Source organism: Ambystoma mexicanum, chromosome 5q, assembly GCF_040938575.1.
Source record: "Ambystoma mexicanum isolate Mex_15411 chromosome 5q, UKY_AmexF1_1, whole genome shotgun sequence".
In the NCBI taxonomy this organism is placed as follows: domain Eukaryota; kingdom Metazoa; phylum Chordata; class Amphibia; order Caudata; family Ambystomatidae; genus Ambystoma; species Ambystoma mexicanum.
In genome coordinates, this window is record NC_090933.1 from 835,319,103 (window position 1) to 835,335,365 (window position 16,263).

The following is a 16,263-nucleotide window of genomic DNA, read 5'->3' on the forward strand; positions in this document are numbered from 1 at the left end:
CGACTAAGGGAAACAATGTTTCCCAGTACTGACAGCCTGAAGGATATGTCAGTTTCCCCTTGACATGCGAGCAAAAGCCAGTGCAGTGAAGTTTAAGCTTCACTGTACTGCAGAAAGTCCAGGTCAGATTCAAAAATGAAAAGCAAAATGTTGGGGGTTCCATAAAGACCGAAGGAAAGGTGCGGTAAGGAGAAATCTTTCCTAACGCATGCCCGCCGCCCCAAACTAAGGGACGGGGAACTAATCCACTCCTGGTTGGATCTTCTGTTCCAGTCCCTTATGCCTGTTGGATCGCCTATCAAAATTGCTACTTTTGGGATTTGGCCTATGCCCAATAGTGAAGTACAAGGCATGCAGACTCATGAACCACCTGAGCCACTTTGGATTCTCTCCCTTAACATCTATCAACCACTTCAAAGGCTTAGGGTGAGTATACGCAGTGAAGTGAGTCCCATGGAGGTAGGGCCTCAACTTCCTAAGGCACCATATTATGGAAAATCAACTCTTCTCCACATGGGGCTAACTGAGTTCTCCACTCCTAAACTGGTAGCTGACTAGACATATAGATGTGCCCCACCTTTGTCATTAAGCTGGCAAAGGTTTTCCAACTATTACAGTGTCATAGGCATCTGTCTGAACACAGAAAGGTCTCTTCCAATCAGATGCCCTTAAACCAGGGGCCTAACCTAGGGATTATTTCAGTATTTCAGGCCATTGAAGGCCTTCTCACATACAGGAGTCCATACAAACTATTAAGGTCCCCTATGAGTAGTGAGGGTAGTCAGAGGGACAGCTATATTGCTATAGGCTGCCACTTTTCTCCTGTGTTTCCCCGTCAGGCCCAGGAAAGTCTTCACTTGGGTTTGGGTAGTGGGGGTTGCCCAGTTCTGTACATGAAGTACTTCAGTGACAAGAGGTTGCATCTTGTCCCCACATACACAAACTTCATGCTTGAGGAAGGCCAATGGCTCCTGTTCACTTTGACACTTGGTTGTCTCCATGCACAAGTTGGCCTGATGAAGGTCCTGACACCCGGTCTCTTGAGTCAGACTTAGTTCCTTACAAGTGGGGGTTGAATCTGCCATGTCATCCAGACATGTATTGCGGAGATCCATTTTCCCATTCAGAACAGGGGCTAAGCTCAGTTGACAGGTGTCAGTTGCAGCCACCAATCCAGAAGTTCATACACAGAAGTAAGGCTCTGAAAAGGCTGAAACCGATGTCTCCTCCTCAGCATAGACTGACAGGGATATGTTGCCATACCCTGCACAGAGACTATTAAAGCAACTGTACTTTTCAGTACAGAGTTGATGCACCAAGGCGTTACCTCTTAGTGAATTGTGTGTGTGTCTGTCTTGGGGACCGAATACTGAGCTCTAGTGTCCATACAGAATCCAAAACTGGGTTTACCTGTATATGCCTCCAGATCCTCAGATCTGGACTCTGGACAGCTAGTAGGGCTCAAACACTCTTTGTTCCAACACAGGGTGGGTCTCACACCGCTGTCAGAACTTCCTCTTGTTTCTGAAACATCACAATAACCCAACTTGGTGGGTTCACTCACCCCCAGAATACAGTCTGGTTCACACCAACCTGGCATAAGGGATGTCAGTGAAAACAAGGGGGGAGGTTGCCTCAGCAAAATCGTCAGCTCACCCTGTCAATGTGGGGTCAGGTGAGGGGACACTAGGTCATCCTCACTAAAGCCATGAGAACGGCTGCTTTGGCATTGTGCGGGGAGACACACAGATTTCTCTGGCTCCCACTCTACAGCCATAAACAAGGCTCTAATTGTATCCCTCAAGCTGTGAAACATGGCATGGCCCAGGCCACTGATGGGTTGTCAGGGATTTATAGAACAGGTTTGACAGGAGAAGGTCCCACCTCCTTCTCTGGGGCTCACTGAAGGCTCCAATCAGACTTAGGAGAGAACTGACAGCTCTCTCTCTCCGACCATCCTCCTGTGGATGACAGCTCAGTGACACTTGACAGGTCACTTCACCATCCCTCCACTGGACCTGACCACTACAGAGTACAGTAGAGGAGCTACCTCTGGGACTGTCGACAGCAGGGTATCAATAACTGACTTGGCAGTCATTCCCTGTGGGGTGGCACAAGGACATATGGGATTGTGATCAGAAATCACCAATTGTAACCTATTGCCTGAGGTCTCCAAAGTCAAAGGACTAATCAAATTAGGCCTTGCCTCTGGTAGCAATGAGTTCACTCTTAAAAGTGAACTCTGGAGTAAATTAATTCCTGTCTCAACCCTGTCAACTTGGTGACAGAGAGTGGGACTCCTACAGTGGTTTCCATCGGGGTTCCCCATCATGGGCCAGCAAGAATGTGTGTTAGACCACACAGGTGATATCCTGACACTAGGATGCATCACCAGGGGAATGCCACATACCAACTGTAGGAGGAAGGGCCTCACAACCTGATTAACCTCCAATCTTTTAAGGTTTTCTCTTGTGGGCTCTGTGGGCTTACTTTGCAGTAACCCACCTTCCTTTTGAACTCTTTGCTTCACTGGAAGAGAATCCTCCCATTGGAAGCAGGCCATTCTCCATAGGTCTAACATGATGGTTGTCTCTTCTGTTGGCCCATACTTCTCTCTCTTCTGGGACTCTCCTCTGCCTGTATAATAGGCAGCTGAGGAGGACCATAGGATTAAAGGTTTTTCGGGGGTCCTTCTTCTAAAGTAGGAATAGGGACTCTTCCAACTTCCTCAACAGATGTTGAAGGTAAGGCAGGGGGCATATTCTCTTACCCTCTGCCTCTGTTTCCGACTCCTCTGGCCATGGGTTTCCGCTTAGGCCTAGGCTTTCTCTTAGGCTTGGCTAAGACAGCCTGATTCTGACGCCTAGTGCTTGAGGGGTCTAGTGAGAGCCTATCAGGACCTAGGTCTTGAAGACTCAACTCACCCAGCACTCTTTTAGGAACCACTCCCCTTATATTGACAGATGCCCTGATCATTTCTCTATTGGTAGCTTGAATAACAGGTGATACTGAAACATTAATAGAGGGCCTACCAGCCAATTGAGTATCCCCCACAGGAACTCTGGCAAGAACCTGTGGGTTTACCATGAAGGAAGCTACATCAGTAGGACTGGCCGAGTATTCCTATCAGTAGAGGTTATTACACCTACTACCTGAACACTATCCCCATAAGAATGATTACTATGCAACAGGACTGGGATGGGAGCCACTGCTCCAGCACTGCTAGGATCCAAGGAATCTAGACTAACTTCAGACTCTTCCTCTGTGGGAATGCAGTCTAAAGGGAAGGACAACCATGCCATCTCTTCTTCTGCATACTGAGAGAAGGCCAGACTGACAGAGTGGACCCCCAAGGTCTGACCCTTACATTTGGGGCCCCCCTTCCTGTGGTCACTTGCTCTACAGGTGTAACAAGTCTCATTGGTACTTGACACATAGGGAGACTTAGAGAAACCACTGACATGCTTGGGAGGGTTAGTCCCACTACCCTGACCTGATTCGGATGAATTTCCCTTATTAAACGTTTTGTGGGCCTTCTTGGACATGGTTTTATCAGTACCCCACCCTCTTTATCCCCTCTTTATCTTTATTCTTCTTTCCCTCCTCCTGCTTACCTGAAGCAGGCTTGTCGTTATGGCACACTCTATGTGATACCCATAAGTCAGCAGCAATGGCTAGCCTCTTTGGATTTAACTCCTTTGAGTCAGCCAAATGCTGCTTAAGCTCTGGGGAACAAGAGGCAAAAATATTTTCAAGCATGACCAAATTGATCATACCCTCAAAGGTGGTTACTTGATAGCCCTCTATCCAGCCACACGGGTTATTTAAGGAATCTGCAACAAAAGTCACATAGGTCATACATTCTTTTCTTTTATACTCTCTAAACCTCCTCGTGTATTGGCAGGAGTCTTCCCAAACCTGAGGATAAGGGATTGCTTTAGTTTCATTTATCTATCTGCCTTTGATATTTCCATAATGGCACTGCAGCCAGAATGGGGCAGTCCGCTGATCAACCATGCAATCCTGTCAGCATCACTCTCTCCTTGTACCGTACATGCATACTCAAAAGTTACAAGCAAGTCAATTGTGTCATTCTTCTCTTCATACATACTTAAGATATCTTTTGAAAACCTAGAAAGTGAAGAGAACCCAGAACCATCTCCAGATCCTCTGGAAGAACCTTGTGAAGCCTGAATCTTGGCAAGCTCCAGCTGGTGATCCCTGTCTTTCAGCCTTTCAACCCTCTCAAATTCAAATTTGGCCACATTAAACTCAAGCTCTTTCTCTTTGAGCCTACATTTCTCCTATTTCAAACTGAAAAATGCCTCAGCATGTGAGGTGGTCACAGCCAGAATTCCAGAGGATTTACTTCCCTCCTCCTCATCCTCAACATTTGAAACTGAAGTGACAGTAACTACATTACTGGTGCTGGTCCAGGCCCATCTCCACTATCAGGACTATTTGTAAAGTTAGCCACACGTTATGTCTTTCAAAATACAGATGTTTCACAACCAACTCTGCTTTAGTGCCAGAGACTATCAAGCCCCTGTCAGCACACAACTTTCTTAACTGGTGGACTTTGGAGGCATTTTAAGTGGTGAAAGTGATTGTTTCCATTATATCTAGTACAGTAGGTGACTTGTTTCTATAAGGCAATCAAGAATTCTAGTGTTCTGTTTAAGTATTATCTGGACACACCACCAGGGATCTACACTGTGGAGAGGATCATCGCACCCCGTAGGATTCATCGTAGTAGTTCACACTCATGTTCTTAGCAGTACTCTTGACTTCATATTTGCCACGCAATCCTTATTGACTGTATTCACCTCTTTATCTGTTATTTAGTATGACCATGCAGTCATCCCTCTTACTGTGAATGTATGTTGCTACCCGTCCATCCCCACATCCCTCTGTGGCAGTGGCGCAATGTTTCCACTGCGGCTGTTTCTTCTTGCGTCTCTGATTCTCTTCTGTACTTCTTCGCCATACTTCGCGCTTTTCCTTAAACCATCACTTACCTGCTGTCGAACATTGCGGTAGCATCCATCTTCCATCCGGCCACGTCTCGCGTCTAACAGCTGCATTGAGGCCGCATTTCCATCTTAAGGAAGAAAACAGACAAGAGACATTATTGCGAGCATATATTAGGAGCAACATGTAAAGACATTAAACAAAACGAACAGCAGCACAAGAGCTCAAGAAAGACTTACCAATCATAAGGAGAAGCATAGTCGCAGCTGGACTGGACAATCCTTATCAGGGATCAGTGAAGGAACTAGATCCCATTCGGCGCGCCCCTGTCAGAAGTAGCAGGATGGAGAGCTTATCTTCCATAATTCACAGGTGAGCTTTATGGGCTAGCGCATGCTCACAGAAACCGTACTTTAGGATGAACGGTTCGAGAGGTACAACAATCACAGATTGGCACACTCACACACTGTTATCTTCACGCAGGAGCAGTATTACCACGTACCACCGCTCACAGCTTTTATACTGAGGGAGAGGCCTGAAGGGGGTGATTTATGTTCAGGGAGGACTGCAACCGTGCCCCAACGCGTCTGCAGAGACCAGGTGAGCATAACAGTTTGAATTATGATAGCACGTGAAGGTGTTTGGTTGTTGTCAAGTTTTGCAATGCAGTAATTGCAAATTAGTAAGGGGTCAGTAATTTCGTATTTGTTTTCTGCTATAAGGTAGAGAGCTAATTGGAACCATTTGGAATCTTCACTGTCTTCTATTTTGTATGTTATGTCTACAGTTTTTGTGCTAGTTTTATAAAAAGTCCTGCGGCAACACACACACAGATGGTTTGGTACTTCATCAGAGGTACTTTTAAACTTTAGTATTTCTTTTTTTGTATGTGTTTAATAGAAGCTTGCTATTTGTACAGTAGTTGCTAGTTTGTTGTAAAGCTATTGCATTTTGTAAGTGGCTTTCACTTCCAAAATATTTTCCCTGGATGTGCTCTATTTCTTCGAGTAGTTGTTTGGCTGTACCATGTAGAAGATTGTTATTTAAATTGGCTAGTGCTAAAGCAATACTTTTAGAATAGTAGAGTTTATGGACCAGATTTCTTATAGTTGAATGATGTGTTGATATCATTTTGATATGATGGAAGCTGCTTTTGCAAATAGGTCCTGAAATGGAGGCTAATGTATGTCTTTGTAGTCCTGTGTATTTGCGCACTGGACAGGCATCCATATTTTGTAGTAGTTTCATTTTGAATTTGTCTTTGCTTTTTACATACTGATTGGTGTAAAGATTTGAAAGATTTTTTGGCAATGTTAAACATTGAGGTGCACGGCCATTTGTAGACTGGATGTTTTGGTTGAATAGAATGGAGAGGTGATACTGAGTTTTCTGGGGATATTTTTGTGAGTTTCTTGTTCCATAATGGTGTTATTATGTTTTTCATACCCTTGTCCACTGCTATGTATGGCAATTGGGTTTGTTTGCTTTTGTTTATATGCTTCTTCATTAAAATATGGTTCTGTGCTCGTGGTGTGACTCCATTCACTGCCACAGAAGAAGCTATTTCTGTTGATATTCCGTTTATTGAGAAGTCTTTTTGTATTTTAGTAGTTAGTTTTGTTAGTGGTTTCATTCTGTTTAAAACTAAAATAAATAACTTTCTTTTGATAAGGATTGCACTCTCTATGAGAGCTTCTAGGATCAATTTCCTGCGGTAGGTTTTAAGGGTTGTGCATGATTTCTCTCCTGTTTTTATAAGATTCTGAAGGACTCTGTTGCGGAACATTTTTTGTAAAATACTTTTTTTTGGAATGGTTACTTGCCACTACCTTAAGATTTATAGGTGCAGCGTTAGCAGTAATGGTAGCTGAAGTCTTGTTAATCACTTTCTGTTTCGTTTTACATTTTTATGGAGGAGGTAAAGTTTCTGTACTGGAAGCTTGTTTTGTTTCGCTTAATGGCTGTATTAGCTGTTTTGTTTGAATTTTTTGTACAAAATCTGCTAGAGATGGATGCTTATTTTGGACACTTTTATTTTGATTTGCTCTACTTCTGCATTGCTTTCTGCTGAGTTGCTTTTTGGTAGGCATTATTTGGGGTCTGTTGGAGAAAAAAACAAAGTGTGGGTTGGGCTGTACCATGTAGAAGATTGTTATTTAAATTGGCTAGTGCTAAAGCAGGACTTTTAGAATAGTAGAGTTTATGGATGGACCAGATTTCTTATAGTTGAATGATGTGTTGATATCATTTCGATATGATGGAAGCTGCTTTTGCAAATAGGTCCTGAAATACAGGCTAATGTATGTCTTTGTAGTCCTGTGTATTTGCGCACTGGACAGGCATCCATATGTTGTAGTAGTTTCATTTTGAATTTGTCTTTGCTTTTTACATACTGATTGGTGTGAAGATTCGAAAGATTTTTTGGCAATGTTAAACATTGAGGTGCACGGCCATTTGTAGACTGGATTTTTGGTTGAGTAGAATGGAGAGGTGATACTGAGTTTTCTGGGGATATTTTTGTGAGTTTCTTGTTCCATAATGGTGTTATTACTTTTTTCATACCCTCGTCCACTGCTATGTATGGCAATTGGGTTTGTTTGCTTTTGTTTATATGCTTCTTCATTAAAATATGGTTCTGTGCTTGTGGTGTGACTCCATTCACCTCCACAGATGTTTAAGAAGCTATTTTTGTTGATATTCCGTTTATTGAGAAGTCTTTTTGTAGTTTAGTAGTTAGTTTTGGTAGTGGTTTCATTCTGTTTAAAACTAAAATAAATAACTTTCTTTTGATAATGATTGCACTGTCTATGAGAGCTTCTAGGATTAATTTCCTACGGTAGGTTTTAAGGGTTGTGCATGATTTCTCTCCTGTTTTTATAAGATTCTGAAGGACTCGGTGGCGGAACATTTTTTGTAAAATACTTTTTTTTGGTATGGTTACTTGCCACTACATCAAGATTTATAGGTGCAGCATTAGCAGTAGTGGTAGCTGAAGTCTTGTTAATCACTTTCTGTTTCGTTTTACATTTTGATGGAGGAGTGAAAGTTTCTGTACTGGAAGCTTGTTTTGTTTCGCTTAATGGCTGTATTAGCTGTTTTGTTTGAATTTTTTGTACAAAATCTGCTAGAGATGGATGCTTATTTTGGACACCTTTATTTTGATTTGCTCTACTTCTGCGTTGCTTTTTGCAGAGTTGCTTTTTGGTAGGCATTCTTTGGGGTCTGTTGGAGAAAAAAAGAAAGTGTGGGTCGGGCTGTTGTGCAGTGTATGCGTGGTTTGTGCATGAGTGTCTGAGTAAGATGGTAAGGATGATTGTGGATTGTGCAATGGGCAGATACATCAAGTTGGGAAGGCTACTCTTGTATTTGTGTGTTACTATACTGGGCTTCAGATGACAATATAAATTATGCAACTGGTAAGGGGAAGCAGTAATACTACATCTAATGGTAAAGGGTTAATACACTTGTTTGTTCTGCAATACTAAAATGCTAGTGTGTTTGAGTAACAGTTAAAGCATTATGTTATTATTGTACTTACTTTTTTGGATGGAAAGAGTAGGTTTCTTCTAAATCCTTGTTCGTACTTCAGGCGCTGCTGCTTTTCCGGAGAGTGGTCTTCACTGCAATTGTAAAAGAAAGAATTTAGTGAATGTGTGTTTATAGCACTTTTGTTAATGTAGACATTTTTTGCTTTGTTTTTGTAGTAGTAGTGTGTTCTTACAACTGAGCATAGTATGCACATGCACTTTCCTTTGCCTATGTGCATCCTGTATATTTTATTTTGAATATGTTATTTGAATATGTTTTACAAATTAGTATAATAGTAAACGTGTAGAGCACACTTGTTTTTTTAATGATATGTTATTGGATTTTAAGAGATAGAAGAAATAATCATATGCATTTTTTGCTATTTTTACAGGGTAAATAGCAGAGATTGTACAGAAAAGCATGCAATGTATGCATTTGTGAAGGTGTGGGAAATAAAGCAGAAGGATTTTATATAGAGGCAGTGGTGTTGTTTGAGCTGGGAGACTTTCTAATGATATTGTCTGTGTGTGTGCTTGAATGAAGATGCATGTACTCATCCTGGCTGCGTTTAATTTTATAACACGGTGGAGAGCATTTTTCATAATTATACTGTTATTTCTCCAATCTTTTAATATGAAATGAAATTTTTTTAGATAGGTGTGTGTGTAAACAAAAATTTGGAGAGCAGAAAGGTTTGCAATTGACACTTCATCATAGCAGATGGGAGAAATGACAGTAAGTTCATTTTACAGTTTATACAGGGTAAGTGGCAGTTACTCTGTTTATATTTTTATTTATTTAATTTTACATTTTTAAAGCGCTCACACAGCCTGCGGGCATCGAGGCGTCGTTACAGGAATTGTTTGTTTTTAGTTGCGTAATTATTTTATCTTAGTTGCGTATTTATAACACGCATAAACACCCAGAGGTTTCTAAGCACGGACCCGGGGATTGAACATGTGTTGCTTCGTGTCGTCTTGCTTCCAAGGCGCGCACATCCCCCCTGCAGAGTACTGTGTCGCAGTACATGCACAATAGTGTGACCTTCAAAAGGTAAGAGTCAACAGCATCATGGATGGCCTGTGAGGCAGCTGGAGGGATGCGCTTTCCCACAGGAGTGTCTTTTGTGGTGACAGGAGCGGAAACAGAGGATGCTGCAGAGGAACTCAAACTACTAGGTTTATCGCAAGGTACAACCTTACAAATAGCCCAATCGTGGAACGACTTTAGGTGTCGCTTAATTGATGTAGTACCATAGCTATACGAACCAGGCTTGCCACGACTCAGCATCATGTGGCACTGAGTGCAGATCACCTTCCTTGCATCCTCTTTTGCCTTTCCATCAACGGTGGTAAATTAACCGCCACATCCAAGACTCACAATGAGTGCTAGTAGTAGGGACTTCCACAACCTCATCCTCTTCATCCCACTCCTCTGCATCCTCAGGCCTGTCCCCTCTGCAGGCCTGTGGGGACGTGGTGGTGGTGGAGGGGGTGGGAGGTGCTGATGCTGAGGCAATAGCAGCACAAGCAATTTGGGATGCCATCTGGAAGGTTAATAATCAGGAACCAAGAACAGCAACCTGCACAATTGTCCTGTTGTAAATCTTGGAAATCCAAAAGCAGAATGAGGATCAGCTCTGGGGTGTGGCCTTTTATAGGGGTGCAGGTGCGCACTTCATGGACACCCGCGCTGGTCGTGGACTCATCGAACATCAAGAAAGGGCTGAAAAGTTCCAAAAAGTATGTAGATCTGCAGGGACATTGTCTGGGACATGTGCAATGGTGAACTTTCACTGTAAAATACCTTGGATTGCTCAAAAAAGCACGTTTTAAATGTTCGGGGGCCCAGACAGTGTCTGCAAATAAGTACACACGCTCACTGTGGCTGCGGTCACATGATGACATCGCGGACACGTTCGCGAATGGGTCGGCTGTCTGCAGGACACCAAATGCGCAGGGACGGTTGTGCGCATGGGCACGGGTGTTCTACGGACAGTGTTCGGGGCCCCCAACTAATTAAAAGTGTGACACATGTGCGGCAGACAGTTGCGGACAGGCACAATGTTCGTAGGACCCAAGTGTGTGATGCGCATATGCGCAGGTGTTCTATGAACAGTGTTGAAGTCCCCAAATAAAATAAATGTGCGTCAAAACTTTGCGGACAGGCGGACGGGATATGTGTTTTATGGATATATTCATTCTGGTTGCGGACATTACGAACGGGGGGTGTTCTTAGGATGGTACGAACAGGTATATTGTCCTTAGGACACCCCCATTTGGGTTAATTGCGGACAAGCAGACATCTTGTGTGTTCTAAGGACACCGCCATTTCAATTACGGACAGTACAGACAGGTATAGTGTTGTTATGACACCTCCATTTTGGTTAATTACGGCCATAACGGACACCCACGCTGTCCACGGACACCCTAACTGCCTTTTAAAATAACAAAAAAAAAGACAAAGGCATATACTAAGAACACATTTAAAATTGTATTATTGTTTAACAGTATACAAATTATGAAAGAGAGGGGGAAGCAGAAACTGAAACAAATACAGGGGAATTAGGGGTTTTGACATTATGTATGGGAGGGGAGGAAGGGATGGAAGTCTCATCGTAATGTTTTTCTTGCTGGGGAGGGTCTGGGGATAGTTGACTATGACATGGAGAGGGGGAACAGGCACATGTGGGACAGTGACATTTAATCTTTTCTTTAATGTGGTCCTCAATAGACTGTTTTAGAAGATTGAAATCTTTCATTAACATATCCATTTTTAGTTCAATTTGTTTCAGAGGATCTTCTAATGTCTTTCTTGGTATATTATACTTATTGTCTGCATGGTCTGTTAAAAAAGAAAATATGTTAACTACACATAAAGTAATGGTTATTAATTGGCTTATATACAGAAATGCTGTGTCTACCATTAGTATCACTATCTTCACTCATTTCATCTCATGGGAAATTTTCTTCCAGCCATTCCAAAGTACTGGACATTGCTGTGTAAAACAAATATATATATATATTAGTTTTAGTGTACGTAATACAGAAAATGTATAAATATATGCAATAAATATTGTGTACTTACTAGTTTCTTAAAAACATTTGGTGTTACTGCTGTGTAGGTATCCTCTTGCTTTTTGCTGCACAGTTTCTGTGAGGTCATTCTGTTGGAGACATATTTGTTTTGTTTTGGTATATTCCATCATATTAGAAACACTATTTCAGTGGATGGTTGGTGTCTTACATATACAGTTTCCACTTCTTATTTATTATTAAATGTAATGTATTTATGTGGTGCTTTTTGAACATGTTTGGTGTTTTTATGATACAATAATGTAAGATACCCCCTGAGTTTTTGGATAGTGTTGATGGTGACCGCGTCCGTTCGCGGACATACGCACGGTGCACAGACATCAAAATCACTAGCGGGGCAGGGGGTTCAGTATTTTCTGTGCTATATGTATGTAGGCTAAGGGAGTCTTAGTAAACATTTATAACAATTTACATTATCTATATCTATATTCAGTGAAAAAACTTTGTTAAAGGGACATTATGGTTCAGTTGCGCTACTAAAAACTCAGTGAAAAATACTTTGTTGAGTAGCTTAGTAAACTGGAAAGAACCTGATAATAGAATGGTATTCGAATCAATGCATTACTTAATTCACTACGTACCTCATGATATTTGATCCAATAATCCTTCACACTTTTTTATCAACATTACTATAAGAATCCCTTGTACATACTTTTCATGAAAAGTAAATGTACATGTGACATCATCAGTGATGTCATCAATGACATTTTTGATATCATCTTTGATGTCCTGGGTGTTAGTCTTAGCAATGCACGGTGGTGGCGCGAGTTATGGTTGCTTAGTTTACCATAACTGGCGAATTTCAAGGGTTTTTCAGTTTTACGTGGAACCCTAACGTCCCTTTAACAATGTTTTTTTTACTGAATTTCATAGATTTTAGTAGTGCAACTTAACCATAACGCCCCTTTAACAATGTTATTTTTACTGAATTTCATAGATTTTAGTAGTGCAACTTAACCATAACGTCCCTTTATCAAAGTATTTTTCACTGAATATAAATATAAACATAACAAAGTTAACTCAACACTATCAATTCCTAGTATACAAATGTACAATCTGACTCGAGAATCACAGTTCTCAAACCAATACTCATACATCTTTTACTTTCGGAAAATAAACCTCGCCTTTCCATATTGTATACCTTTCGTTTGTCACATTTTACGAATTGAGAAATCATGCAAAACAGTGCAATTGTTTCTCTGTGCCCACAGCCTCTTTCCCAATACTGACTACACTAATCTACCTCCTTTATACCCCTCAAATCCTTCTTTCAAACAAATCAAATGTTAAAGAAACCTAAAATCAACTTTTACAACTTTTATACAAATCCCGACTTTGAGAACCGCTCCGAAGAGAACACTAAATCGAGAAATGTTCCTTCACATCACGTGAAAACCTCACCCAATCAAACCAAAACACACTACCCATGGTAACCAGTCTACATGACGCATATTATATTCACAAAACAAAGTTAGATAAAAACGTTCCTGATCTCAATACATAAACCCGAGATGGTAAATTGCCTTCATACAACCCCCTACACATTTTAATTTAATTTGGAAAGCATTTTTTAAAAATGTATATATATATATTTTAATCTACACTTACTTTTTCAAAATGTCAGCCCTTCATCCTTCCGAGGTCAGTAAAATGAGTACCATTAAGCTTGATAATAATAAATATCTGTTATCTGTCAATAGTGCCAAGATGGCCCTGTGGGGGTGAATGTGTGCTCTACAATTACACCGGTTATATTACTTGAAATACTCATCTTCCATAATGATTACCATATCTGAATGTATTATAGTTTACAAGTATTTACTCTTTCCTTTCCACGGCTAAAAATAAATAAATACCCTATGCTAACCCAAAGCCCCAAACCTTCAACAATCATCCTTTCTCAACCTGCAGACATGCTCTCTGCCCATCCAAACTCCCTAATTAGCACACTTTATATCATTTTAGGGCACTTTTCAATGTCAATCTGGAACTCTAATTGCAATTCACATAATGGCCACCTTTCAGAGCTGACAAAGCTTGTCAACAGCAATGCAACATGTGAAATATAACAAATTTTCTGGCTACAGGAGTAACCCACTCTGGACCAAATCTGGAGAGATGTGCACCAAAACAAAAAAGGATCTCCTTCAAACGCTTTGTGCACAACTTGTTTTTTATTTGGCACAAATCCGTTGAGCAGTTTGGGCTGTGTACATGAGTGCAAATTTGACATTTTACCTATGGGAAAATGAATGGAAAAGTGAAAAACATGCCCCTTTGTTTGACCCTTTATATCTGTTGAACCGTAACATGAAACATTGCATTCCTGGGGGGCTCAGGACCTAATAGAGGAATGTCAAACGCTGTTCTGGTCCATGCCACAGCTCAAAACGTTATTAACCATAGAATCTTCCCTTTTCCTATCAATGATAAGTTTCACCTTAACTATAGGGTGGGTGATACGCTCAACTACTCAAACTGAAGAGCACATGCAACATGTCATTAGGTTGTGGCAACAGCAGCTGTACCCAAAGTGTGAGTTCGTTTTCACTTCAGTAATGTGGTAAAAAAAGTTAAGTCAGAACAAAATTAAGACCGGCTTGGAATTATGCCCACTTAAATGTGCAAAGAAAGTCAACTACGTTGGTAATGCCAATTTCTATCAGTCACTCATTGAAGGATTCTCTGAGAGATTGCTCGGCTAGCCACACTTTCAAGGGGGGATGGTACTTGAATTGAATGGCACAGCACAACAAACATCCCAGGAGCATAAGACATAATTCACCACCTTACCCATCTTAACAGTCCCAAGAAAATAATTATTAATCATTTTCAAGGTAGATGTGCTGCTCTAATTTTGTTGTTTGTGCTATTTTGTCACAGAGCAATTCCAACACAATGTTTGTACATCTCTGTCAAGGTCAGTGCATAACACAAAAGGCACACAATCTAACTCTATCTGCTATGATGATGTCACACAATTTTAAAAGTCTTGTTTCTAACATCAACCACAATCCTTTATTTTATTTCTCAAAATGCCACCAAATTCTATGACATTGGTGAAATTTAACAGACACTTACTCGAAATTGGCTAAATAGAATTGATATGATATGATATGATATGGCATTTATAACGCGCCTACACAAAAGTTTAAAGGCGCGACGAGGCAAGGGAGAGGGAACAGAGGGAGGACAGACAACGATCCTACTAGGCCAGGTGTCATTCAGATCGTGCAAGTGCATGGGCAGTGGACGGAGGAGAAGTGCGGGGGGGAGAGAGGACAGTGAAGTACATGGGATAAGACAATAAAACAATAAGTAAAAGTATGGCCAGCAGGCGGCAAGTGGAAGGGTAAGTGCAGACATCCGGTGTCAAGTGCTAGAATTTGGACCGTAGGGATACAGAAACCAATCACCAAGTGTGGGGTTGCAAGGAACGCAGTGCAGGAGAGTGACAGGCGGGGGAGTGGACCTGGCCCGAGATCAGAGGGAGGCCAGGTAACCAGTGCAGTTCCAGTGTCAGCAAGGAAATTGGCAAGGGAGAGGAGGAGAAAAAGCAGACGCAAAGAGAAAGGTTTTGAGGTGCTTCCGGAACCGAAGATGATTCTCCTCACGTTTCAGGGAGGCCGGGAGGCTGTTCCAGAGGGAGGCCCCAGACGAACAAAGAGATCTACCACCAACTCGTTGCATGGAGAAGCGACTGACCCTGAGGGAGTTGGCGGCAGAGGAGCAAAGAGCTTGAGAAGGAAGGTATTTAGGAAGAGAGAGTTGAAGGTATTGAGGCCCCAGGCCCTAGAAGGCCTAGTGGACGATGCAGAGGGTTTTGAACTTTATCCTCACAGCCACTGGGAGCCAGTGCAGAGATTTCAGTGCTGGAGAGATACAATCCCTGGGCTTGAGGCCAAAACAAGTCTTGCAGTCCTGTTCTGGATAAGTTGCAGAGGGCAGAGAGTAGCAGCAGGCAGATTTAGAAAGAGGCTGTTGCAATAGTCCAGCCTGGAAAGAACCAGAGCTCTGGAGACAGTGAGCTTCTGGGGGAAGGAGAGGAAAGGGAGAATACCTCTGAGGAAATGCAGCTGGTAGTGTGACTTCTTAGAGACGTCAGAGATGTGAGGAGAGAAGGAGAGTGTAGAGTCAAAGATGATCCCGAGATTTTTTGTCTTGCAGGTGGGAGCAAGAAGGGGGCCAAGAGAGGCCGGCCAGAGAGCTACAGGAAAGGAGGGAGCGGGTGTGCCGATGAGGAGAATCTCAGTCTTACTGGCATGAAGGCAGAGGTCATTGGTGCACACCACTCCTGGGTAGCTGTCATGATGCCTGCCCCCGGAAGACCAGACCAGGCCCAGCAGCCCCAGAAACAGGCATCATGCCACTTGGAGCATGCCCAAAAGCCCCAGTTAGGGGCTGTTTGGGTGCAGTCCTGGCGCCTATGGCGCCAGGCTCATAAAGATAAAGTCAGTCCTGGCACCATGGGCGCCAGGCTCATTATTGATAAATTACCTGAAGCAGACCATGCTGCATACTCACCTGAGACAGACCATGCTGCATGAAGACTCAAGCCAAATGAGGCTTAGGAGGGACTATTTTACTGAAGGGACTATTTTGTTACTTGGGTGGGGCTGTGGAAGAATACTTACCTGGAACTTCTTCCAAGGCTATTTAAACCACGCCC